The 25,333-nt window shown below is 38.4% G+C and overlaps 1 protein-coding gene and 1 pseudogene across 1 annotated transcript in view; one reads left to right on the plus strand and one right to left on the minus strand.

Annotated features, from left to right (window-relative positions):
* Window positions 1-25,333, minus strand: part of CPA6 (carboxypeptidase A6) — a 319,928-nt gene that overhangs the window by 147,211 nt on the left and 147,384 nt on the right. The window lies entirely within an intron of this gene.
* On the plus strand, window positions 3,554-4,221 carry LOC111549274 (annotated as a pseudogene).

The following is a 25,333-nucleotide window of genomic DNA, read 5'->3' on the forward strand; positions in this document are numbered from 1 at the left end:
CTTCACCTTGACAAAGTTTTCAAAAAATACAAGGCTCCTCATGTGCCACTTTGGAGAATGCCTCCTGCAAATACTTGGATAACAAGGGAAACTTCCTTTCTGTTGCCAAGACCAAATTAAATTTTCAGAGAGAATTTCACTCCTAAATGGTTACAGCTGATTCATGATTTTCATTTCTTTGCCAGACACTCAAATGGTTTTTGAGGGGCCTTCCAAGGCAAAAGCAAATCCTCACCTCTGGATAAATAGCTCGAATCTCAGAGGAGATAATAGCCAATTCTCCAGTGTTCTCTTGTTTGGCATTCTCCTCTCTCCCCATTGTTGTTTCAATAGTATTAGTCATTAGTTTTCCTGCAGAAGAACATCTTCCTCCAAAGATAATGCTGTTTGGATATAACACTATTGGTTCTGACTCATTGCTGCCCTGTTCTGACCTTGCAGTGACCTTCCCTCTTGCACTGGGATGGGCATCTCCTCATAGTGTACAGACAGTGTCCCACCAGCAGGCAATACCCAGGAAGCTGTCAATGTCCACGTCTGACACCTGAGCCTCCACCTTCTTAATGCCAATGGAGTGAATCTCCAGTCCACTTTATCAATCCACTTTAAGGACAATATCTTGTGTCACCTCTAAAACCTTACATTTTAATTTCTCACTCTTGGACCACAAGTTCCTGGCTATGTTTTCACCTTTCTGATTTTTAATATCATTTAGATATCTAGTCCCTAGATACTTCTGCTCTTTCCTGACTTCCATTCCCTCTTAGCCTTCATTCTTTCTCTGCCCAAAGTGGACATTTTGGTTGATAATATGTACAACTGTCTCATGGTCTAGCTGCATGCTGAACCCTCACCACCAAACCCTAACCCTAGATCAGTACACCAATTCACCCTTTCCATCCCTATGCCCAGAGAGCAGGAGCTGCTGGAGAAGCACAGGGAATGAGTAGATTGGTTCCATTGCATGATCTCTAACCTCTTCAGGATGCTTAATGTTCATGTACTGCAGATAATCAAATGATATGCCCAGGAATGGTGGGAAAGTAGAAGGTTGTTCTTTACATAAGAATGGCCATTGTTTGGAGTAGAAAGGTGGCCACTCTTTAGGCCACAGTATATAACCTAAACCATGACCTGGCATGAAAAGGCAAGTTGGACACCCTGCACTAGCAATCTGAACTATAAGAATGGAAAAAATATATCAGTTGGCACTTTGACTGAAAGAGAAGCAGACATGTAGAGAGTAGTAGACTTACAGTAATGGTAGAGGAGAGCCTCTACCTTACCCACCTCTTTCTTCTTAAATGTGTATGATTATTTGGGCAACAGGTTCAAGAGAATAGACAAACCTGTGCAACTCCTCTCTCTTATGGGATATCAGATGCATGGGCCTGGCCAGGGCAGATCTAGGTCTTGTGAGACCTGAAGTTCATACAGTTTTGAGATGTCCTCTTAAAAAAGAATACAAATTTAACACAGGCACAAAGGCAATCAAATGCATTTAAAAATTGCTGCTACTTTGTATTGAGCTACATAATAGTGTAATCAAATTACTCTTATATGGCAATCATTGACTTACCAATGAATAAACATAGGAGTTTTGCCACCAAAACATTGCTTTCTTCAGGACATTTAACTGGGTCGGTGGCAGTTTTGCAACGCTTTTTGTCTGGAGGTCAGCAAGATGGTGGAAAAGAAAGTTGTGGGTTTCATTCCCCTCCACAGGAAAATCAACTAGAACTATCCATAGACAAAAACACCTTGGTGAAAACCCCAAAACATGAGAATAAACCTGAACCACTTGTGTATTCCATGGAATTGAATAAAAATCTACATTGAAAAGGCAGGAGAATCAGTTTCACTTTGACTGTGTTACCCCTCTGCCTTCCATAAGTTGGCGAAATGCCACACAGCCTACTCCCCAGGGCTCATGGTTTCTATAGTGAGAAAAGAGAACCAGGGAAGTGGACAGCCAGCTTCCCTAGCATTCTGAGATGCTTCCCAGGAAGCCCACTCTGTCCTTACCTCGTGGGGACTGAGGAACATAGGGGGAAACAGTGCAGTTAGGCCACCTGGGGTCAGGCAGAAACAAAGCAAGGAGGTGGGGCCCACAGAGATCAGCACACAGAGTTTTGTGAATGTACCTGTCTTGCTGGATAGAAGAGCCAGATGCCTCACCTGAGTTCAGGGCAAAGGGAGCAGCTCAGGCTTCTAGATAACCTGAAAGCAAACTCTGTCTGCTCGGGTTCATTACCAGCTGGCCCATCCAAAATCATAGGCTAGACTGACTAGTGAAGGTCTATCCCTGCCAAAGAACTCCTGTAAAAGCCAGGAAAGTTGGCTCTCTCTATAAAGGCATAAACATCAATACAAAGACATAAGGATTACAAAGATTTAAGAAATCATGATACCTTCAAAACAAACAAAGAAAAAACAATGAGAAAGCTCCAGCAATGGACCCTAGAGAAAGGTAGATCTATGAAATGACAGAAAAAATGGAGAATAATCTACTTTTAAAAGTTCAGTAAACTTCAAGAAAATACAGATAAAAAATTAAATGAAATTAGGAAAATACACAAGCAATACCAGAAATTTGACAAATAGAGACAATGTGCAAAGAAACAAATAGAAATCCTAGAGATGAAGATTACAATGACTGCACTGAAAAATGTAATAGGAAGCTTCAACAGCTGGCTCATCAAGTTGAAGAATCAGTGAACTCAGAGACAGAACATTTTAACTACTTAATCAGAGAAGCAAAAAGAAATAAGAATGAAAAAGATGAGGAAAGCCTATGGGAATTATGTGACACCATCAAGAGACCTAACCTATGCCTAATAGGCATTCAAGAAACAGAAGAAAGAGAAAAAGGGCAAGAAGAGTTTTTATTATTTATTTATTTAGAGGCAGAGTTTTGCTCTTGTTGCCCAGGCTGGAGTGCAGTGGCACGATCTTGGCTCACTGCAACCTCCGCTTCCTGGGTTCAAGCGATTCTCCTGCCTGAGCCTCCCTAGTGGCTGGGATTATAGGCACCCACCACCATGCCCAGCTAATTTTTGTATTTTTAGTAGAGAAGAGGTTTTGCCATGTTGGCCAGGCTGGTCTCGAACTCCTGACCTCAGGTGATCCACCCGCCTTGGCCTCTCGAAGTGCTGGGATTACAGGTGTGAGCCACTGTGCCTGGCAGGAAGAGTATTTTTTGAAAAATAATGAATGAAAACTTTCCTAATCTGAGGAAAGAAGGTAACAACCAGGTACAGGAAGCACAGAAGTCCCAATTAAATTCAACCCAAAGAGGAGTTTACCAAGATATATAATAACCAAACTGTCAAAAATTAAAGACAGAGTTCTGAGAGCAGAAAGAGATAAGAAATATATCATATACCATGAAGTCCTAACATGACTATAGGTGGACATCTCAGCAGAAGTCTTGCAGGCCAGGAGACAGTAGGATAACATATTCAAAGTGCTGAAGAAAACAAAGACTGCCAACAAGGAATACTTTATTCATTACTTTCTGCCACCATCTTGGTTCCATGTTTCCCCTGACAAAATGCCCAATAAAGACACAGAAGTCGTCTCTGCTATGGAGCATGACTCGCCAGAGCCACGGGCTGAGACAGGGTCTGTAACAGAATCTAACAGTGATGAATCAGTACCAGAGCTTGAGGAACAAAATTCCACACAGGCAACAACCACACAACAAGCCCAGTTATCAGTAGCAGCTGAAATTGATGAAGAACCAGTCAATAAAGCAAAACAGAGTTGGAGTGAAAAGAAGGCACAGAAGGTTATGTCCAAACTGGGTTTTAAGCAGGTTACAAGGGTTACTAGAGACACTATCTGGAAATCTAAGAATACTCTGTCATCACAAAACTAAATGTCTGTAAGATTCCAGCTTCAAATACCAACATGGTTTTTAAGGGAAGCTGAGATTGAGGATTTATCTCAGCAAGCACAGCTAGCAGCTACTGAGAAATTCAAACTTCAAGGCGAAGCTCTCTCAAACATTCAAGGAAACATATTGCCTCTTCTAACTTCATAAGAGGAGAGTAAAGAGGAAGTTGATGAAACAGGTGAGGCAGTTGATGAAACAGGTGTGAAAATTAAGAATACAGAATTGGTCATGTTGCAAGCAAATGTAATAAGAACAATGGCAGTTCAAGCCCTGAAGAACAAAGTAATGATATGGTTAATGTGATTATGGAATTAGCAATGTAACCATCTGAAAACAAGAACTTTTTTTTTTTTGGTGTTTTAAAAGAGTAACTGCAGCTTGACTTGAAATTTATACTTTTTCTATTATTAATAAAGTTATAGTTTCTTGTTAGATAAAAAGGAATATTTTATCCAGCAAAGCTGTCTTTCAGTAGTGAAGAAGAAATTGAAGTTTTCCCAGACAAACAAAAGCTAAAGAAGTTTATCACCACTAGACCTACCTTTATAGGAATTGCTAAAGGGAGTTCTTTAAACAGAAACAAAAGGCTGCTAAATAATAACATTAAACATATGAAAGCACAAAACCTAATGGTGTAGGTAATACAGAGCAATAATCAGAATACTCTAGTACTGTAATAGTGATCTATAATTATATTCCTAGTGTGAGGTTTAAAGGGCAAAATTGTTAATAACAACTACAGGTAAAATAAATTGTCAAGGGATACATATCACAAAATGATATAAATTCAGACATCAAAAACATAAAATGTGGGAGGGGAGTAAGAGAGTTTAGAGTTGTATGCAATAAAAGTTAAGCTATTATCAGCTTGAAATAGACTGTTATAAGATATTCTGTGTAAACTTCATGATAACCAAAAAGCAAAAGTAAATAAGAGATGGAAAAAAGAAAATTTAAAAAGATTCAGAACATACCACTACAGAAAGCCATCAAATCACAAAGGAAGACATCAAGAGAGGAAGAAAGAAACAATCTATAAAACAACCAGAAAACGATGAACAAAATGGTAATTGTAAGTTCTTACCTAGCATTAATTACCTTGAATGTACCTGTATTAAATTCTCCAATTCAAAGACATAGAGTGAATGAATGGATAAAGAAACAAGAGACAACTATATGCTACCTACAAGAGATTCACTTCATTTTTAAGGACACACATAGACTGAAAGAGAAGGAATGAAAAAAGATATTTCACAAAAAGAGGAAACCAAAAGAGAGCAGAGGTAGTGATACTTGCTTGTGTCAGACAAAATAGATTTTAAGTAGAAAATTATACAAAGAGACAAAGAATGACATTCTATAATGAAAAAGAAGTCACTTCATCAAGAGGATGTAAAAATTATAAACACATACGTACCCCACAGTGGAGCACCTAAATAAATAAAGCAAATATTAAAGAATCTGAAGGGAGAGAAGAGAGTGCTGTTCAATAACAGTAGGGGACTTCAATACAGTGCTTTCAATATAGAACAGATCATGCAGACAGAAAGTTATTGAGAAACCATTGGTCTTGAAGAACTCTTTAGACCAAATGGACCTCACAGACATATGCAGAACATTCCAGCCAACAGCAACAGAATACATATTCATTTTAAGAACACAGAGAACATTCTCTAGGGAAGATCATTTGTTAGGCCACAAGACAAATCTTAGCAAATTTAAGAAGATTGAAATAATATCAAATATTCTTTCAACCATAATGGTATGAAACTAAAAATTAATAACAGGAGGAATTCCAGAAAATTCACAAATAAATGTCAAAAATGATACAACTTAGCAATCAAGGTCAATATAGAAATTAGGAAATTAAAAAATATCTTGAGAGAAATGAAAATGGAAACATAGCATACCAAAACTTGGGTAATGCAGCAAAAGCAGTTGTAAAAGGAAAGTTTGTAGCAATAAATGCCTACATCAAAAGAGAAGAAAGATTACAAATAAACAATCTAATATCACATCTAAAGGAAACACAAAAAGAAGAACAAACTAAGCCCAATGCTAGCAGAAGTAAAGAGTAAAGATCAGGACAAATAAATTAAATAGAGACTAGAAAAATAATATGGAAGATTGATGAAACTAAGAGTTGGTTTTTTAAAAAGATGAACAAAATTGACAAACCTTTAACTAGACTAACCAAGAAAAAAGAAAAAAGACTAAAATAAAATCAGAAATGAAAGTGGAAACATTACAACTGACACTACAGAAATACAAAGAAAAATAAGAGACTATTATGAAAAATTATAGGACAAGCAATGGAGAAACTTAGAGGAAATGGATAAATTCCTAAACATATACAACCTGCTAAGACTGAATCACAAGAAGTAGAAAATCTGAACAGACTGATAATGGAGTGAGGAGACTGAATCAGCAATAAAAAGTCTCCCATTGCTATCATTTGAATATGGTTTGTTTATTCTCACCAAAACTCACGCTGAAATTTGATCCCTAATGTGGTGGTGTTGGGATGTGGGGCTCAGTGGCAGGTGCTGGGGTTATGGAGGCAGATCTCTCATGAATGGCTTGGTGCCATTCTCCTAGTAGTGAGTAAGTTCTTGCTTTTGAAAGACTAGGCTAATTCCCACAAGAATGGATTCGTTCCTATGAGAGGAGGCTATTGTAAAGCCAGAATGCCCCTCAAGTTCCCGGCTCTGTGCCCATGTCTGCTTTTTCTTTGATCTTCTCTGCCATGTTGTGATGCAGCATGAAAGCCCTCTCTAGAGGCCAGGGCCATGCATGCCCTTAAACTTCTCAGCGTGCAGAAGTGTGAACTAAATAACCTCTTTTGTATATAAATTGCCCAGTCTCAGGTATTCTTTTATAGCAACACAAAATGGACTAAGACACCCATCAAAGAAAAAATCCAGAACCTGATGCCTTCATGACCGAATTCTACCAAATGTTTAAACAAAAATTAACACTAATTATCTACAGACTTCCAAAAAAAAATTGAAGAGGAGAGAATACTTCCAAATTCTTTTTACAAGGCCAGCAATAACCTGACACCAAAGCCAGACAATAAAATCACAAAATAAGAAAACTACAGACCAATATCTTTGATGAATATAGATGCAGAAATCCTCAACAAAATGCTAGAAAACTCAACAATGCATTAGAAGGATCAATCACCATCAAGTGGGATTTATTCCTGGGATGCAAGGATGGTTCAACATTCACAGATCAATAAATGAAAGATACCACATTAACATAATCAAGGAAAAAGCATGATTATTTCATTAAATGCAAAAAAAATGCATTTGACTAAATTAAACATCTTTTCATGATAAAACCACTCAACAAATTAGGTATAGATAAAATGTACTTCAACACAATAAAAGCCATATACAACAAGCCCACAGCTAACATTATACACAATGGTGAAAAATTAGAAACCTTCCTCAAAGATGCTGAACAAGGCAAGAATGTTCATTCATGCCACCTCTATTTAACTTAGTATTGAAAGTCGTTGCCAGAGCACTCGGTCAAGAGAAAGAAATAAAAAGCATCCAAACAAGAAAGAAGAAGTGAAATTGTCACTGTTGGCTGACAACATGATCTTATACATAGAAAATCCTATAGATTCCACCAAAAATCTGTTAGAACTGATACACAAATTCAGTAAAGTTGCAGAATATAAAATTAACACACAAAAATCGTGGCATTTCTCTACATTCACAACAAGCTTTCTGAAAAAGAAATCAAGAGAACAATCCCATTTACAATAGTTATAAAAAATGAAACACTTAGAAATAAATTTAACCAAGAAAGTGAAAGAACTGTACACAAAAAACTATAAAATATCAAGGAAAGAGGCCGGGTGCGGTGGCTCACGCCTATAATCCCAGCACTTTGGGAGGCTGAGGAAGGCGGATCATGAGGTCAGGAGATTGAGACCAAACTGTATGGTGCTTCCTTTAAAATCTGAAAACAGATCTACCATATGATCCAGCAATGCTACATATGGGTGTTTCTCTGAAATATTTGAAATCAATATGTCAAAGACATGTCTACACTCCTATGTTCATTGCAGCCGTATTCACCACAGTCAAGATACGGAATCAACCTAAGTGTCCATCACTGATGAATGGATAAAGAAAATGTATATATACACAATGGAATACTAACCTACTCAGCTTTAAAAAAGGAAGAAATTCTGGGTTGGGTGCAGTGGTCACGCCTGTAATCCCAGCACTTTGGGAGGCCAAGGTGAGAGGATCACCTGAGGTCAAGAGTTCGAGACCAGCCTGGCCTGGCCAACATGGTGAAACCCCGTTACTACTAAAAATACAAAAAATTAGCCAGACATGCTGGTGGGCGCCTGTTATCCCAGCTACTTGGGAGGCTGAGGCAGGAGAATCGCTTGAATCCCGGAGGTGGAAGTTGCAGTGAGCCGCTCCAGCCTGAGCAATAGAGTGAGACTGAGTCTCAAAAAAAAGGAAGAAATTTTGTCAACATGGATGGAATTGGAAAAAATCATGTGAAGTGAAATAAACCAAACACAGAAAAACAAATAACACAAGTCAAATAATACATGTTCTCACTTGATTTTGGTATCAAAAACAATTGAATTCATGGGAACTGAGAGTAGAATGGTGGTTACCAGAGGCTGAAGGTTGGGAGAATGGGGAGATGATAATCAAAACCTCAGTTACATAGTAGCAATAAGTTGGATTTTTTTGAGGTGTACTGCACAGCATGGTAAATACAGCTAGTAATTGAGTACTGTACATTTTAACATCACTTAAGACAATAAATGTCAAATGCTCTCATCACAAACATTTCAAATATTTGAGGTGATGGATAAGTTTATTAGCTTCATTTAACCATTCCATTGTATAAAAAAATCCTAGCATAACTTTATACTCCATAAATATATACAACTATAATTTGTCTATATGTATATAATTAAAAAAAATTTTATCTGGAACCACCAGACTTAATCAGGTCAAGATGTGCTAGCTGCACACTAAGATTTGATTTGATACATTGGGATGTATAAAACATATGACCTCTTACATAGATGTAAATCCCACTGCTAGTAGAAGTGCCATAGGTGTATGCTCTAAAAATGTAGAAATTTAATTTGACATAATTTCCATAAAATATATGGAGCATTTAATCATATGTGCTCCACTATCAAGCATATTTCTGACAGCAGGGAATGTTCATTTTGACAAGATGGTGATGAGAAACAAATCTTTTTCTTACAATTATACATATCTGATGATATGAAAAACATTCTACAGAGTAGCTTCTGGCTTCATAAATTTCAAACCTTGCTTCTTTAACTCTGCTTATGGTACTGAGTGCTATAGGATGCATTCTTATCACTTTACAATGTTTCCCCTAACATAAAGCCCCCGTGTTGTGTGTTGGCATGGTACATGAAAGGAGACAGGTAGTATAACTATAGACCAAGGGACTTCAAGTCATAGAAACTTTTTTTTTTTTTTTTTTGAGACAGTCTTGCTCTGTTGTCCAGGCTGGAATGCAGTGGCATGATCTCAGCTCACTGCAACCTTCCACCTCCGGGGTTCAAGCGATTCTCCTGCCTTAGCCTCCCCAGTAGCTGGGATTACAAGTGCCTGCCACCACGCCTGGCTAATTTTAGTAGAGACTAGGTTTTACCATGTTGGCCAGGCTGGTCACAAACTCCTGGCCTCAAGGGATCCACCTGCCTCGGACTCCCAAAGTGCTGGGATTATAGGCGTGAGCCACCGAGCCCAGCCTAAGTCATTTAAACTTAATCCCATTTAACCCAAACTAATTATATCCCAAATTCCACTTTAGCTGAATCCTCCCAGTACCATGACCATTTCAAAGACATGAAGGTATGAGTGGTAGATGGTAACTCTAAGTGGAATGAGACACCAGTCTAAACAGATTAAACATTTTACTTTTATATGTGAGCATGTGAACACATGGGAAGGGCCTGTCCAGAGAGGGGTCCTAAAGCTTAACCTTCATTAGCTTTGTAGTAAATTCATATCTCCATTTTGGCTTGAAAAGCTTGCCTAGTATGTAATCTGGAGTTTCCTAATAGGGAAGATTCGCTATTCCCTTACACTGATTGAAGAATAGGCATCGTTCTTATGCTCTTTGAAGATGACAAAGGTGTAAGAAATAGTCAGGATCCAAAAAGGTAATATTACATTGTCTTTTGTATCAGATGTGATATTAATATTTCTTGAAAGCAGAATGAAAGCATGAGTTAGCTGTAACCTGCTACCTAAATTAAGCAGTAAAAATAATTCCATAAGAGAGTAACTCACTCCCAGAAGAAATAAATGTCATTTAAATAACATGAATGAGGAGTACCTGCGTGTCAGGCACAACCACCCTGGATGTTTGTAGCTCAAGGGCTGTATCCTGACCTCAAGCCTCTTGCTGATAAGTAATTTCGGGTCATGTGGGATAAGAAATATGTTGCAGTCGATGAATTGTCTACCCAGTACATCAACTCACATGAGATGATAAAATTGTTCCCTTAGAGTAGGATTTAGCAAACATTGTCTATAAAGAACCAAATATAGTAAATATTTCAAATATTTATGGAGGCTAACATTAGAATTGCATAACATTTTCATGTGTCACAAAATATTTTTATTTTGATGTTTTTAACTATTAAAAAATGTAAACAATTTTTTAGTTGGAAGGCTGTACAAAAACAGGTGGCATGTCAGATTTTTCTCTGGACTGTTGTTTACTGACCTTTGTTCTAAAATACGCAGAGAAAGGATTTGGGATTAAAGCTGATGGCAGGTTTAGAAGGACACCACTTTTCTGTTGTCCATTTCTATGCAGAAGATATTTCTCAAATTATAAATAATGCTCTATATCAGCTGTTTGGTAGTTGCCATGCTGAAGATCTAAAATGAATGATGTGGATCTCCTCCCTCAAAGTGCTCAAATGCAACACAATCACCTTCCTAACCCATGACTTTTGATTGGCTGTTGGTGATTTGGCTTGTCGTGGCTATTGGTTTGAATTAATAGTGTATCTTATAGAGACACAGTACCAATGCAGCACCATGGGCACAACCCAATTTGGCACGAGATCCCTGGCAGCCAAGTGGGCAGCACCTTGATTACCAAGATGGACTGGCCACCCTGTCTGCATCTGGTGTCCTCTTCCTGCCACTGTGCTCCTTATGGGTCCCTCTTACTAGAATGAGTTTTGAAGTTCAAGAAGCTTTTACACAGAAAGGATTGGTTTCAGTTACTTGCATTTTCAAGAAACATCAATTTAGGAATAATTAAAAACATCATTTACATAATGAAAAACATGTTATAATTAAAAACATCATTTTCATTAACTTAAGTTCAGCGTATAAATCTTAATTCCATTTATAAATCTATATCTAAAATAAGAATTTTACCTTTCCTTGCTCTTTGATTAATGTTTGATTACTTTAAGTAACACAGGATAAACATCCTTAAATAATCAGCCTGTAGTTTATCAAATTCCCTTAAGCATTTTATATTACATTTGTAAATTTATTCAATGACTTTTACTTCAAATGCCTGACCAGGCAAGCCTACCACCCAAACAATAAAACCTTTAATGTATTTAAAGAATGTAAATTAAATGTATAAATATAGAAACCCAATAGTTCTTTTAAGCATTCCAACTTTCAACTTAAAAATCATAAGTTTAGGCTGGGCATGGTGGTTCATGCCTGTAATCCCAGCACTTTAGGAGGTGGAAGCAGGTGGATCACCTGAAGTCAGGAGTTCGACACCAGCCTGGCCAGCATGGCCAAACCTCATCTCTACTAAACATACAAAAAAATTAGCCGGGCATGGTCTTGGGTGCCTCTAATCCCAGCTCCTCGGGAGGCTGAGGCAAAAGAATTGCTTGAACCTGGGAGCTGGAGGTTGCAGTGAGCCGAGATTGTGCCACTGCACTCTAGCCTGGGTGACAGAGTGGGACTCCGTCTCAGAAGAAAAAAAAAAAAAAATCATAAGTTTATAATCACATATTTTAAAGTGAAATCCCCCCAACTAATCCATCAGATTATGTCAAATTCTCTTAAACATTATAAGCATAATAAATACCAAATACATAGATTGCTCCAGTGATTATAAAACCTACACTTAACCTTAATCCCCCAAATACAAATAATATGGGTCAAATTATCTTCACTAAGTTTTAAACATTCTAGGGTAGAAAGACTTTTAAGTCAGGGGTCAGCAAACTGACCTGCAATATCTGGCCTGCTGCCTGTTTTTCTATGACCCCAAGCTAAGAATAGTTTCTGCAGTTTTAAATAGTTAAGAAAGAAAAGTAAAAGAAGATGATTTCAACACCCATAAAGTTTTATAGGAACATAGCTATGCTCATTCATTTCCATATTGCCTATGGCTGCTTTGGGGCTACAACATCAGAGTTGAGTGGTTAACACAGAGACGCATATGGCCCTCAAACCGAAAATATTTACTCTCTGTATCTTTACAGAAAGTTTGTTAATCCTTTTTTTTTATTTAGAAGAAACCTAAATAAAGGATCATTGCAACAGAAACTTTTGCCTGAAAGAAATTTGAGACTAAAGGCAGAAAGTGTCTTTCAGAAGCTTGTTTATTGTCCACCTTCCTCCTCTTACCCAGAGAACTAACAACAGAGGTTGAGGACAGGAAAGAGGGAATACAAAGGGAAGAAAAACTCTCTTTTGGCGTAAAAACAGAGATCCCCTCCCCCCATATGGCCACCTACCCTCCCCCTCCTCCACTGCAAGTGATACGTTTCTGAGCAGTTTAGAGCCCACTGACAGCTGTTAAGCTGTGGGGGTGCTTCTCATAGCATGCTTAGGAGGAAGTGGTACGAAAGGGTGGTTTCCCTAATCTTTCTACCAACACAAGGTGTGATAGCATCATTTAGGTGAGAAGAAAGTTCTGACCCTTTGGTTGCCATTAGCTTTGCCTTTCAGTAACCTCATGAAAAGACTATTATTCAGGGTCCAGTTTTCCTATTTTAGAAGTTTTAATGTCTTTAAAGTAAGAAAAAAATAATCAAAACTGGGTGCATTTTAGTCTCTTGTTTTTGGGGTTTGGCAAGACTATGTTTAAGTTGATAATAAAGTCAGAGATGGGGGCTTGAAGATTTAATTGGAAATAGTTCTTGAAATTGAGTGAGCGTACAAACACGTGTGTGTGAGCGTCTATTGACTGTTGTGTCCTTCAAACATGAATTAATTAGCACCTTGTGGTTACCATACCAGCCTGGAATATTCAAGGTAAGTTCAGCTGCAATGGATTTAGCAGGAATCAGGCTCTGGCCATGCTGAGTTGCAGCACCCCCAAAGTTAAAAAATACCAAATGCATGACAGTGCTCCCATGATTGGTTAATAGGGTGGTAGTCATTAGTCCATCAAGACGTCTTATTTAAGGGGAATGTGTTGGCGGTCTTAGTTTTACGGCCCTGAAGTAAGAACCAGATGCCAGGTATGGTTTCAGTAGAGTCACACCCAAGTGTTATGGGCCCAGAGTGAGCAGGGTAGCACTCCTGAGTGGGATGATGACTTCTCGGAGGTTGGTAGATTAAGAGACCAAAAATTGGTAGGAGATATCCATGTTGACGAGGGATGTCTTGACTGAAATGTGCTATGTCTGATGAATGAGTATGTGTACTATGTCATATGAAGGATTTACAGAACTGATCAATATCCATGTGGGGTAGGTTTTATTGTACAGTTAATGACAGTGGATGTGCGACAGTTGATTAAGGGATTATTGGTACATGCTTACATGCATGTGGACTGGATTTTTAATGTATTATTTTACATGAATATACTAGGTACTGTTAAACATTTATAGTACTATATATTATTCATGGGGACTATCAGTAATGCACGAAGTACATAAAAGCACTATTATAATAGTGCTAGTTGATTAATACTGACATAGTAAAGTATATGCTAAGAAAGAATTCGGGGAATCGTTTAATTAGAATTTCAGCTTTGGGTGTTGACGGTGAAGCGGGATACTTCTTCCCTGAGTTGTCCTGGGAAGAATCCTCCATTTCTGGTTTACAAGACCAGAGTATTGAATTATACTACAAGGGCATCTTCATTTAAGCAGTTTATTTTCAATTAGGCCAGTGAGTGGCATAAGGGTAAGGATGATAGAGAAGTACACAACAGATGCTGTCCATCCAATGGTGATAAAAGGGTATTGGACTGGAGGCCCCCCAATTCATGTGAGTGTAAAGAGGTCAGCCACTAAGATTCAGCATAGGCCTTGACTCAATGGTTGGAATATTATGCTTTGTTGTTTGGACATGTGAAGTACAGGAATAGCTGCCAGAATGAGAATGGAGAACACAAGGGCCAGTATGTCTCCTAGTTCATTAGGGAAGGAGCATAAGATTGCATAGGCAAACAAAAAGTACCACTCTGGTTTAATGTGAAGTGGGGTGTTGAGGGGGTTGGCTAAAGTAGTTATCTGGGCCATTCAGGAGGTCAGGTGAAAACAGTACTAGAGTTATTAGAAGGAGCAGGAGAAAAATTAAACCTAAAATATCTTTGGTTGTGTAGTAGGGGTGGAAAGTTATTTTGTCAGGGTCTGATGAAACCCCTGAAGGGTTATTAGATTCTGTTTCATGTAGAAATAAAAGGTGAACAGCTGCTAGAGCTGTAATTACGAAGGGTAAGATGAAGTGGAAGGCGTAAAACCATGTAAGGATGGCTTTGTCAACTGAGAACCCAACTCAGATTCATCACACAAGGTCAGTTCCAATATACGGGATGGCTGATAGATTTGTAATTATTGTAGCGCCTAAGAATGATATCTGGCCTCATGGGAGCATGTAGCCTATGAATGCTGTAGCCACAGTTGTGAGTAGGAGGATAATACCGATATTTCAGGTTTCTAGAAATGCAAATGATCCATAGTATAAGCCCCAGCCGACGACTAAGAAGAGGCAGATGAAAACAACTGAAGCGCCGTTAGCATGAAAATAGCGGACTATTCATCCATAGTTTATATCTTGGCAGATGTGAGTGACTGAAGAGAAGGCGGTTGAGGTGTCTGATGTGTAATGTATGGCTATAAATAGCCCTGTAATGATCTGGAGGCTTAGGCAGGCACCAAGAAGTGAGCTGAAGTTTCATCATGTAGAAATTTTAGATGGTGTGGGAAGATCAATGAATGAGTGATTAATAATCTTTATTAGCAGGTGTGTTTTGCAGGGATTGGTCATTAGCGTTCTTATAGTTGAAATACAATGAAGATTTTTCATGTTATTAGTCATGATAATAGTCCATGTGGGAATAATGGCATATACTACATTTTTATTAAGTGTCCTTTTGGTTATAGGGTTTGTAGGTTTCTCTCCAAAACCTTCTCTTATTTATGGAGGTCTAGGGCTAATTATCAGTGGTGCTGTGGGTTGTGGTATCGTGTTGAATTTTGGTGGGGCTTCTGTGGGGTTGATAGTCTTTTTTATTTATTTGGGTGGCATGATGGTTGCTTTTGGTTATACTACAGCGATGGCTACTGGGTAGTATCCTGAAACATGAGGATCAAGTATTGATATCTGAGGGGTTTATTAGGATTGTTAATGGAGTTGATGCTGGTTTGGTGAATAGCTGAGCACGATGAAGTGGGGATCATGATTGATTTCAATAGTGTAGAGAGTTGGATGATTTTTTAGGGCGAGGGGGCTGGGTAGTTGTGTGAAGATTCTGTGGGTGCAGCTGCCTTGTGCAGCTATAGGTGTTGGTTAGTGGTAGTTGCTGGTTGATCATTATTTGTTAGTATTTATGTGGTGATTGAAACTACTCAGGGTAATGGATAATTAGGATTAGGGTCAGAAGGGATGAAATAAAAAAGGAGACAAAGTAGAGTTTAACTAGGCCTTTCTGAGTGGATACCATAATGGAGGGTGAAATTTGGGTTTGTGTGATGGTCTTTGGTATAGATTTTTCTAGTCAAATTTGGTCTAGTAGAAGTGAGGCCAGATGTTTGGCTTGTGAATAGGCCTAAGTGGGGGATTGTACAGTGAATTGTGGCTGAATAAAATCCTAGTATGTTGGAGAAGTTGAATGTCTATAGGGGGCATTTTAGTTTAAGATTATTAGTTATAAAATTAAGTTCCACTGCTAGTGAGAAACCTAAGATAGTCACACCGAGGACTGTGAATTTCAGGTGGGGTGGCATGGTTGTTTGCGGGTATGAAACAGGAATGGTACCACTGGTGATGAGGAATCTGGTGAAGATGCTACCGATTGTTAGGTGCTTGATTGAGTTAATTAGGAAGAGGTTATTTTCGTTAATAGTTATTAGAGTCGTGAAACAAGGTTGTCCTATTAGTGCACAAAGAAAATAATACGGGTACTATAGACAGCTGTCAAGGAGGTGACAACAGGGTAATAAAAAGGGCTCATGACTGGGAGCGATGGCTTACGCCTGTAATCCCAGCACGTTGGGAGGCCAAAGCAGGAGGATCACGAGGTCAGGAGATCGAGACCATCCTGGCCGACATGATGAAACCCAGTCTCTACTAAAAATACAAAAAAATTAGCTGGGCATGGTGGCATGTGCCTATAATCCCAGCTACTTGGGAGGCTGAGGCAGGAGAATTTTTTGAACCAGGGAGTCAGAGGTTGCAGTAAGCTGAGATTGTATCACAGCACTCTAGCCCAGGAGACAGTGCAAGAGTCAGTCTCAAAACAAAAAAACAAAAACAAAAAGGGCTCAGGCGTTGGTGTGTGACATGTTTGCAGTTTCAATGAGGAGGTCTTTAGAGTAGAAGCCTGTGAGGAAAGGTATACTTGTAAGTGAGAATCTGCTGATGATAAGGGAGGAAGTGAGGGGCAAAATCTTGACTAGCCCTCCTATTTTTTGGATGTCTTGTTCATCATTGAGGCTGTGGATGATGGACCCTGAACATATAAATAATATAGCTTTAAAAAAGGCGTGGGTGCAGATGTGAAGGAATGCTAGGTGTGGCTGACCAATGCCAATTGTGAATATTATAAGGCCTAGCTGACTTGAGGTGGAGAATGCTACGATTTTTTTGATATCATTTTGTGTTAGAACACAGATTGCTGGGAATAAGGTAGTAACAGCCCCCAGACATAATGTAAGGGTTTGGATTGATAAATTATTTTCTATTAAAGGGTAGAAGCGGATTAGCAGAAAAACTTCTCCTCTGACTATAGTGCTGGAGTGGAGAAGGGCTGAGACTGGGGTTGGACCTTCTATGGCGATGGAAGTCAGGGATGGAGGCTGAATTGAGCTGACTTTCCCGCCGCTGCTAAGAGAAGGCTAATGAATAGAAGGGAGTTGGAGGTAGGATCTAGAATAAACATTTGCTGAAATTCTCATGTGTTGGAGGACGGGAGGAACCATGCCATAGCTAAGATAAAGCCAATATCGCCGAGGCGGTTGTACAGGACTTCCTGGAGGGCTGCTGTTTTAGCATCTGCTCGGCCGTACCATCAGCCGATTAGCAAGAAGGATATGATACCTACGCCTTCTCATCTGATAAAGAGCTGAAAGAGGTTGTTGGCAGTAACTGGAATATTGTGGTAAGAGAAATAAGTAAACATCTGAAAAATTGATTCATGTTAGGGTCTGAGTTTGTATATCATATTGAGAATTCTATAATAGATCAGGTAATGAACAGTGCTACTGGGATAAATATTGTAGAGAAGTAGTCTAGTTTGAAGCTTAGTGAGAGTTTGAGGTTCTGGATCATCATTCAATGTCAGTTTGAGATAATGACTTCTTGGTCTGTGCATATAAACGTTGTTGCAGGGATGAGGCTAATGATGAAGGCACATGTGATGGATGCTTTTACTTAATTTGGGTATGAACCTCTTTTGCAGGTGTTGGTTAAGGTATCAGTAATTGGTAGGATTAAGGGGACTAGGGCTGTTGTAGCTGTGGAAGAATACATGCTTGTTACTTTTATTTGGAGTTGCACCAGTGTTTTTGGTTCCTAAGACCAATGGACGACTCTCATCCTTTAAAAGTTGAGAAAGCCATGTTGTTAGACATGGGGGCATGAGTTAGCAGTCCTTGCATACTTTCTCTGTAGATAAGAAGTTGCAGACTTTTATTGTTAGATCCACAATCTAATGGTTTGCTTAAACTACAGCTACAGCATGCAAACCCCAAAATAATTTTAGGGTCTAAGGATAGTAGGAAGATAGGTGCTAGATGTATAAGCATTAATGTGTTTTTCTCGTGTAAAGGAAGGTTTGATACGTTGATATGATATGTAAGTGTCCCTCATTGTGTTGTGATTAGCATATACAGGGAGTAAAGAGCTGTAATTAGTATATTAAGTCCTATAAGCATAATAGTGATATTTGATCAGGAGAATGAGGCCACAGACACAAAGAGTTCCCCTACTAGATTAATGGTAGGGGGTAAGGCAAGGTTAGGCAGATTTGCTAGAAGTCATCATAAGGCTATTAGTGGGAGTAGTGTTTGAAGACCTGGGTAAGTAATATGGTTCAGCTATGGGCTTGCTCGTAGTTTGAGTTTGCTAGGCAGAATAGTAGGGATGAAGTGAGTCTGTGAGCAATTATAGGGGTGACCACACCTGTAAAACTCCAAGGGGTCTGGATGAGAATAGCCATAATAACAAGTGCTATGTGGCTTACGGAGGAGTAGGCAGTAAGTTATTTTAAATTGGTTTGTCGTAGACAAATAAAACTTGTATGATTATTCTTCATAGGGATAGCATGAGGAAAGGGTAGGTTATATGTTCTGCTAGTGGATTGAGGATGAGAGTAAGTCGTATTATTCTGTAACTGCCTAGCTTTAGGAGTTCTGCTGCAAGTACTATTGAGCCAGCAATGGGGGCTTCTACGTGGGCTTTGGGGAGTCATAGGTGAAGTCCACATAGAGGTATTTTTACTATAAAAGCCATGATGCATGGCAGTCATAGAAGATTGTTGGATCAGGAGGTTAACAGCTCTTGGGTAGTAAGTATTACTACTAGTATGTTTAGTGAACCTGAGGTATTTTGAGTATAAATAAGTGCTACGAGTGGAGGTAGGGATCCTACTAGTGTGTAAAATATGACGTATGAGCCTGCATTAAAGTGTTCTGTTTGATTACCTCAGTGGGTAATGATAATGAGGGTAGGAACTAGCATGGCTTCAAAAAGGATATAGAATATAATTAGCTCTGTGGCTGTAAATATTATGATTTAAAAAGTCTGTAGGGAGATCAGCATAGAAATATAGAGCTTTTTCATGGAAGTGACTCATTAGACAGGTGATATTGGCTTGCTAGAAGTATAAGAGGTAGCAGTCAGGTTGTTAAGATTAGAAGGGGTGATGTCAGTGGGTCAGGAGAGATTAATGAAAAGTTGAATGAGTTATTGAGTTGGTTAAAAAATAGTAGGCTGATGAGTAGGCTGTGGGTAACCATGTTGATTCAGATTATAGAATTTTTAGAGAACCATGTTATTGGTAATAGTATGATTGTTGGAATAATAATTTTTAGCACTGAAGTAAATTTAGATTTTGTATGTAATCTAGGCCATATGTACTGGAGATTGAAACTAGTAAGGCAAGGGCCACTGCGGCTTTGCAGGCAGCAAATACTAGGAGGCTAATTGGTATTATGTTTGCTAGAGCGAAATGTATATTTAAACTTATGAGTATTTATGATAAATATTGATAGTTTATGCCCTCTAGGCATAATAGGGATGATATTAGGTGGGAATGATAGACTAATACTCCTAGCAATGATATGGTAAATGCTAATATCATGTTAATATAAATAGAGGGCATTTGGTAATTATGGTCTACCATAATCTAATGAGTCAAAATCATTTATTTTGACTTAAACTATTTACCAATTCGACCGAGTGTAATCCTTTTTGGGCTCATTCCTAAACCAAGCCTAGGATTAAAATGGTAACTAGTATAAAGGTTGTACTGATTATTAGTGTCAGGTTGGTTGTTTGAAGCGTTCATGGCAGGGGCAGTAGTAAAGCGATCTCTAAGACGAAGAGGAGGAATGTGATGGCTACTAGGAAGAATTTTATGGAAAAGGGGAGGCGAGCAGAGGCTATTGGGTCAAATCCACATTCAAAGGGGCTGGATTTTTCTACATAGATATTAAGCTGTGGGAGCCAAACTGCGATTATTATTAGTAAGACAGCCAGTAAGGCATTGGTTACTAGGGCTAGTGTCAGGTTGACTGCTCTCTTTCAGGTATTATTGAAACTAATTGATTGGAAGTCAATGGTACTGTTTATACTAAAAGAGTAAGACCCTCATCAATAGATAGAGATGTATAAGAATAGTCATACCACATCTACAAAATGTCAATACCAGGTGGCGTCTTCAAAACCAAAGTGGTAGTCGGATGTAAAGTAGAATTTTAATCAGCGGAGGCAGATGGTGAGAAATGTTGATCCCACAGTAACGTGAAGTCTTTGAAAGCCTGTGGCTATAAAGAATGTGGAGGCGTACATTCCATCAGAGATAGTAAAGGAGGCCTCGAAATATTCTGAGGCTTGTAGAAGGGTAAATACCTAAGGTAATTGTGATGGACAGTGCTTGAAGTATCTCCTTTCGACTGCCTTCTATTAGGCTGTAGTGAGCCCAAGTAATTGACACACCTGATGTGAGTAATACAGATGTACTTAGGAAGGGGACTTCTAAGGGGCTGAGGGGAAAAATGCCTGTTGGGGGTCAGTATCCTCCTAATTCTGGAGTCGGGGCTAGACTGGAGTAGTAGAATGCCCAGAAGAAACCAGCAAAAAAGAATACCTCTGAGATAATAAATAGAATTATTCTGTATCGGAGGAATGATTGACAATTGATGTGAGGTAGCCTTTGTTTTGGATGATTGATGTGAGGTGGCCTTGAAATGTACTTTCTCAGGTAATGTCACATCATCATTGGCATATGGTTAGTTTATTGGTCAGTAGGCCTAGGGTTAAGAGGGTAATAAAGTGAAATCACAGGCCAGAAGTTATGAGAGAGTTCCTGTTAGTGGTCGGGGCTGGGTTTAACTATGTGGTAGGCGTGTGTTTGGTGTTGTGTAGGTAAAGGCTTACTAGTCATGTAAAGACATAGGCCTGAATAAGGGCTACAGCAAATTCGAGGATGGTTTGTAGGATTAGAATGATGAGAGCGACTGAAGCTGTGGGCAGACTGAGTTGATAGTACTAGTGTGGCTCCTCCAATTAAACGCATTAGTAGGTGTCCAGCTGTAATGTTGGCTGTTAATCGCACAGCTAGTGCCATTGGTTGAATGAATAGGCTAATAGTTTCAATGATCACTAGCATAGGGAGAAGTGGTATAGGTGTGCCTTGTGGTAAAAAGTAAGCTAAGGAAGCTTTCGTCTTAAAGCGGAAGCCTGTAATTACTGCACCAAGCTCATAGGGAGATTGCTATTCCTAGATTTATTGATAACTGGGTAGTTGGTGTAATGAATGGAGTAGGAGCCTGAGGAGACTGGTTGAAGCAATGAAGAGAATTAGGGAGATCAGTATAAGGGATCAGGTTTGCTCTTTAACATTATGGATTGTTATTATTTGTTTTAGCACAAGTTGAATTAGTCACTGTTGAATGGAAGTCAGTCGGTTACTGATAACTGGAGGTTGGAAACAGTATGGTGGGAAATAAAATGATTAATACTACTGCGGGTAGGACTAGAATTGTTGGGGTAATAAAAGAGGTGAATAGATTTTTGTTCATTTTAATTCTCAAGGGGTTTTGTTTTTGTGTTTTGATTATTTTTGGGTTATTTTGGGTCTCTTGCAATAGAGAAGGAAGGAGGCAAACAGAATAGGAGAGGGCAAAATTTGTACAGAGAGGGAAAATTCACCTGAGGGCTAAAATAAATGTAATCCCTAATTACTACACTGAAAGCATGGCAGAAATTCTATAGCTCTTCCAAGGCTTATATAAACTACACTTTAAAAATAGCTATATCTGTTTTAAAAAGAGAAATGCTCAATGAAAAGGCAACTCTAAATGCCTTGTAATAGCAAACCGTTCTCAAACAAAATGAGAGCACTTTGCTGAGTCAGAATGTGGTGTTTCTTACATTTTGCTTTCATTTGGGCCCAGCCCCCAAGTGTGATTTATTTATCAAGATCACGAGCGATGGAGACTAGAAGCCAGGTTTACATTAAAGATTGATGTCGGGCCAGGGATGGTGGCTAATGCGTGTAATCCCAGCACTCACTTGAGCCCAGGGGTTTGAGACCAGCCAGGCCAATATGGTGAAACCCTGTTTCTATTAAAAATACAAAAATAAGCTGGGCATAGTGGTGCACGCCTGTAATACCAGAAACTCCAGAGGCTGAGGTAGGAGGATCACCGGAGCCCAGGATGCAGAGGTTGCAGTGAGCCAAGATTGTGCCATTGCACTCCAGCATGAGTGACAGAGCAAGACTCTGTCTTAAAAAAAAGAAAATTGATGTTGAGATGCCATAAAGAAAGAAAACCTTCAGGTGGTAGCTAAGAATGTCATAGTTTTATAATATTAGGCTATTTCAAGATTTCTGTAAATCAATTTATTTCTTTAAAAGGATTTGATCAAAACTACCTTGATAAAGAGTTCCTCTTCAAAAGAACTTTGTGCAAATGAAGTAATACATTGGCTAATGAACAATATACTTTGTGGAAGAATCTTCAAAGGTTATATATTGGCTATGGGATGGAGAAGGAAATATAGACAGACATTTAATATCAGAGCAAAATCTTTGTTTACAGGAAATCAGATTTTATGAACCTCTGAAAGCAGCTGGCTAGATGATCAGGGTTGCTCTTTACTGGGGGACAGGTAAGACCATTTCTAAACCTCAAATATATCTAATTTTGTGAGCTCCTTCAGAAGTTATAGGGGCTTTATCATCATTTTTATGTGGCGTATGGTAAGGAGATACTGATATAGAATTGTCAAGTTTTATAAACATCCTTGCTATAAATAATCATGTTGAATCAAGTTTACATCTGAAGATATTATTATAAAGTGAAAAACTATGTAACCACACCTAGGTCAAGAAGCAAAACATCACTAGAAAGCTTCCCTATGCCCTTCCCCCTAGGCATGCTCTCCTTGTCATCCCTAAAGAAGATCATTCTCCTGATTTTTATAGCAATTGCTTTGTTGTGTGTCTATTCTGTGTAGTGTTGATTGCTAAGTGCTTTCTAAATGTTATCATCTACCCTTTGATGCTTTTTCTCAACATTCTTTAATTTTTGGGAATTGATCTTTTATGTTCTATTTTTTTTCCTCCATTGGTTTGGAAGTTATAGCTTCTCCTGAGGAACACCTTTTAACATTTCCTTTAGTGAGTGTCTGTTATTGATAAACTCTTCCAGTTTTGTCTAAACATATCTTTATTTCACTGTCTTCTTGAAAGATATTGTTTACTGGGTATATATACTTAAAAGTTGGCATTTATTGTTGTACCTATACTTATTATTTTGCAATTAAAACTACCATTCCACAGACTTCTGGCATCCATTGCTTCCGCTGAGAAATTAGCTATTAATCTGTTTGTTTTAGTGAATGAAAACAGATTACATTCCCCATTTCATTCCTATTGTTCCCTTCCATCTTTAAACATTTTCTGTCATTGCCTCTCTGTAGTTTCACTATATTTAGGTATTAATTTACTTTTTTACCCTACTTTGAAATTTTAGGTTGCAGACGTGAAACCCAATTATCTCATAATGTAGGCTGTATTTCACAAAATCAAGGGTATTCTCTTATATAACCATAGCACAATCACAAAAATCAGAATAAAGGCTATTCAATAGAACACTCTAAATCTATAGACGATATTCAGATTTTGCAAGTTATACCACTAATGTTCTTTCTGGTACAGGATTCAACTCAGAATCACAGTTTTATTCAGTGGACATCTGTCTTTGGTCTCCTTTAATTTAGAACAGTGCCTTAGTCTTTGTGTTTTATGACCTTAACATTGTGGAAGAATACAGGTCAAATATTTAAAAAAATTTGGGTTTATCTCATATTTTCCTCATGATTAGATGCTGATTAAGCATTTTTGGCAGGAATATTACAAAGTGATATGTCCTTCTCAGTGCATCATTTCAGGAGGCACATGATATTGACTTATCCTATTATTGGTGATGTTAACCTTGATCATTTGGTTTACGTGGTATTGCCTTTGTAATCAATAAATATATTGTGGTAGCATAATTTGTGACTATGCATTACTTCTTCACATACTTTTTCTCTTTTTTCCTTTCCTTCTGAAACTCCAATTATGTCTTTTTATTGTATCCTCTGTGTTCTTTTTTTTTGTTGAGACAGAGTCTGTCGCCCAGACTGGAGTGCAGTGGCGCAATCTTGGCTCACTGCAACCTCCGCCTCCCAGGTTCAAGCAATTCTCCTGCCTCAGCCTCCTGAGTAGCTGGGACTACAAGCACATACCACCAAACCCAGATAATTTTTGTATTTTTAGAGATGGGGTTTCACCATGTTGACCAGGAGAGTCTTGATCTCTTGACCTCATGATCTACCCGCCTCGGCCTCCCAAAGTGCTGGGATTACAGGGATGAGCCTGAGTATAATCAACTATTGTTTCAATGGCAGCTGTCTCCTGATCTGTTGGCCTCACCATACCTGAATAATAATAAAATCTATTAAAACAAGTATGAGCCCATGCTGATTTGGTAAGAATTTGAAAGCTCTAAAACTATCCCATTTGAAGTAAAGAGTGTTTAAAGGTTTATGTTATTTTATTTTATAGCATTTAGCAATAGATGCCATCGCCATAAGGAACAAACTGCAATCTGAAGAATGCCATGATGATACTTTGGAGGTTCTCACAGTGGCAAAATGTTCAGCTAGAAGGAAGTGCCACTGCAAAAATCTGCCAGAGGAAAATAATAATTCATAGTCATTACCAAATACAGTAGTATGTCTAGTATAAATACAGTAGTATGTCTAGTGCATGAGCCACCACACCTGTCCCCTCTGTGTCTTTTATCTTGTATTTTTAATTTTCAGTTTTCAGTTTATTTATGCTTCTCTCTGGGTATTTTCTTCTGCCCTTCGTTTCACCATTTCTTTCTTCAGCTGTGTCTAATATGCTGTTAAACCTATATACTGAGTTCTTAATTTCAGTTATTGTGTTTTTCAGTTCTATATTTTCTACTTTTGTTTTAATTCTGCAATATCACTTTGTATAGTTTTTGGTTATGAAAACTATTCTTGCTGCAGTTCTTTTTATCTCCAGTAGCTTAGTAAGCTTAAATGCTGTACAATGTCTTTAACTCTACTCTCTGGAACCAGGCAGATTTTTGTTCCTTTGTTCACGTTATCTTATTGCCTTATATATTTGGCTCTCTTTATGTGTGGACATCGCATTTCAAAAGTTATTTGTAGAAATAATTTGTGACCTATAATGGTGGTATCT

This window comes from Piliocolobus tephrosceles, chromosome 7 (assembly GCF_002776525.5).
Source record: "Piliocolobus tephrosceles isolate RC106 chromosome 7, ASM277652v3, whole genome shotgun sequence".
NCBI lineage: Eukaryota > Metazoa > Chordata > Mammalia > Primates > Cercopithecidae > Piliocolobus > Piliocolobus tephrosceles.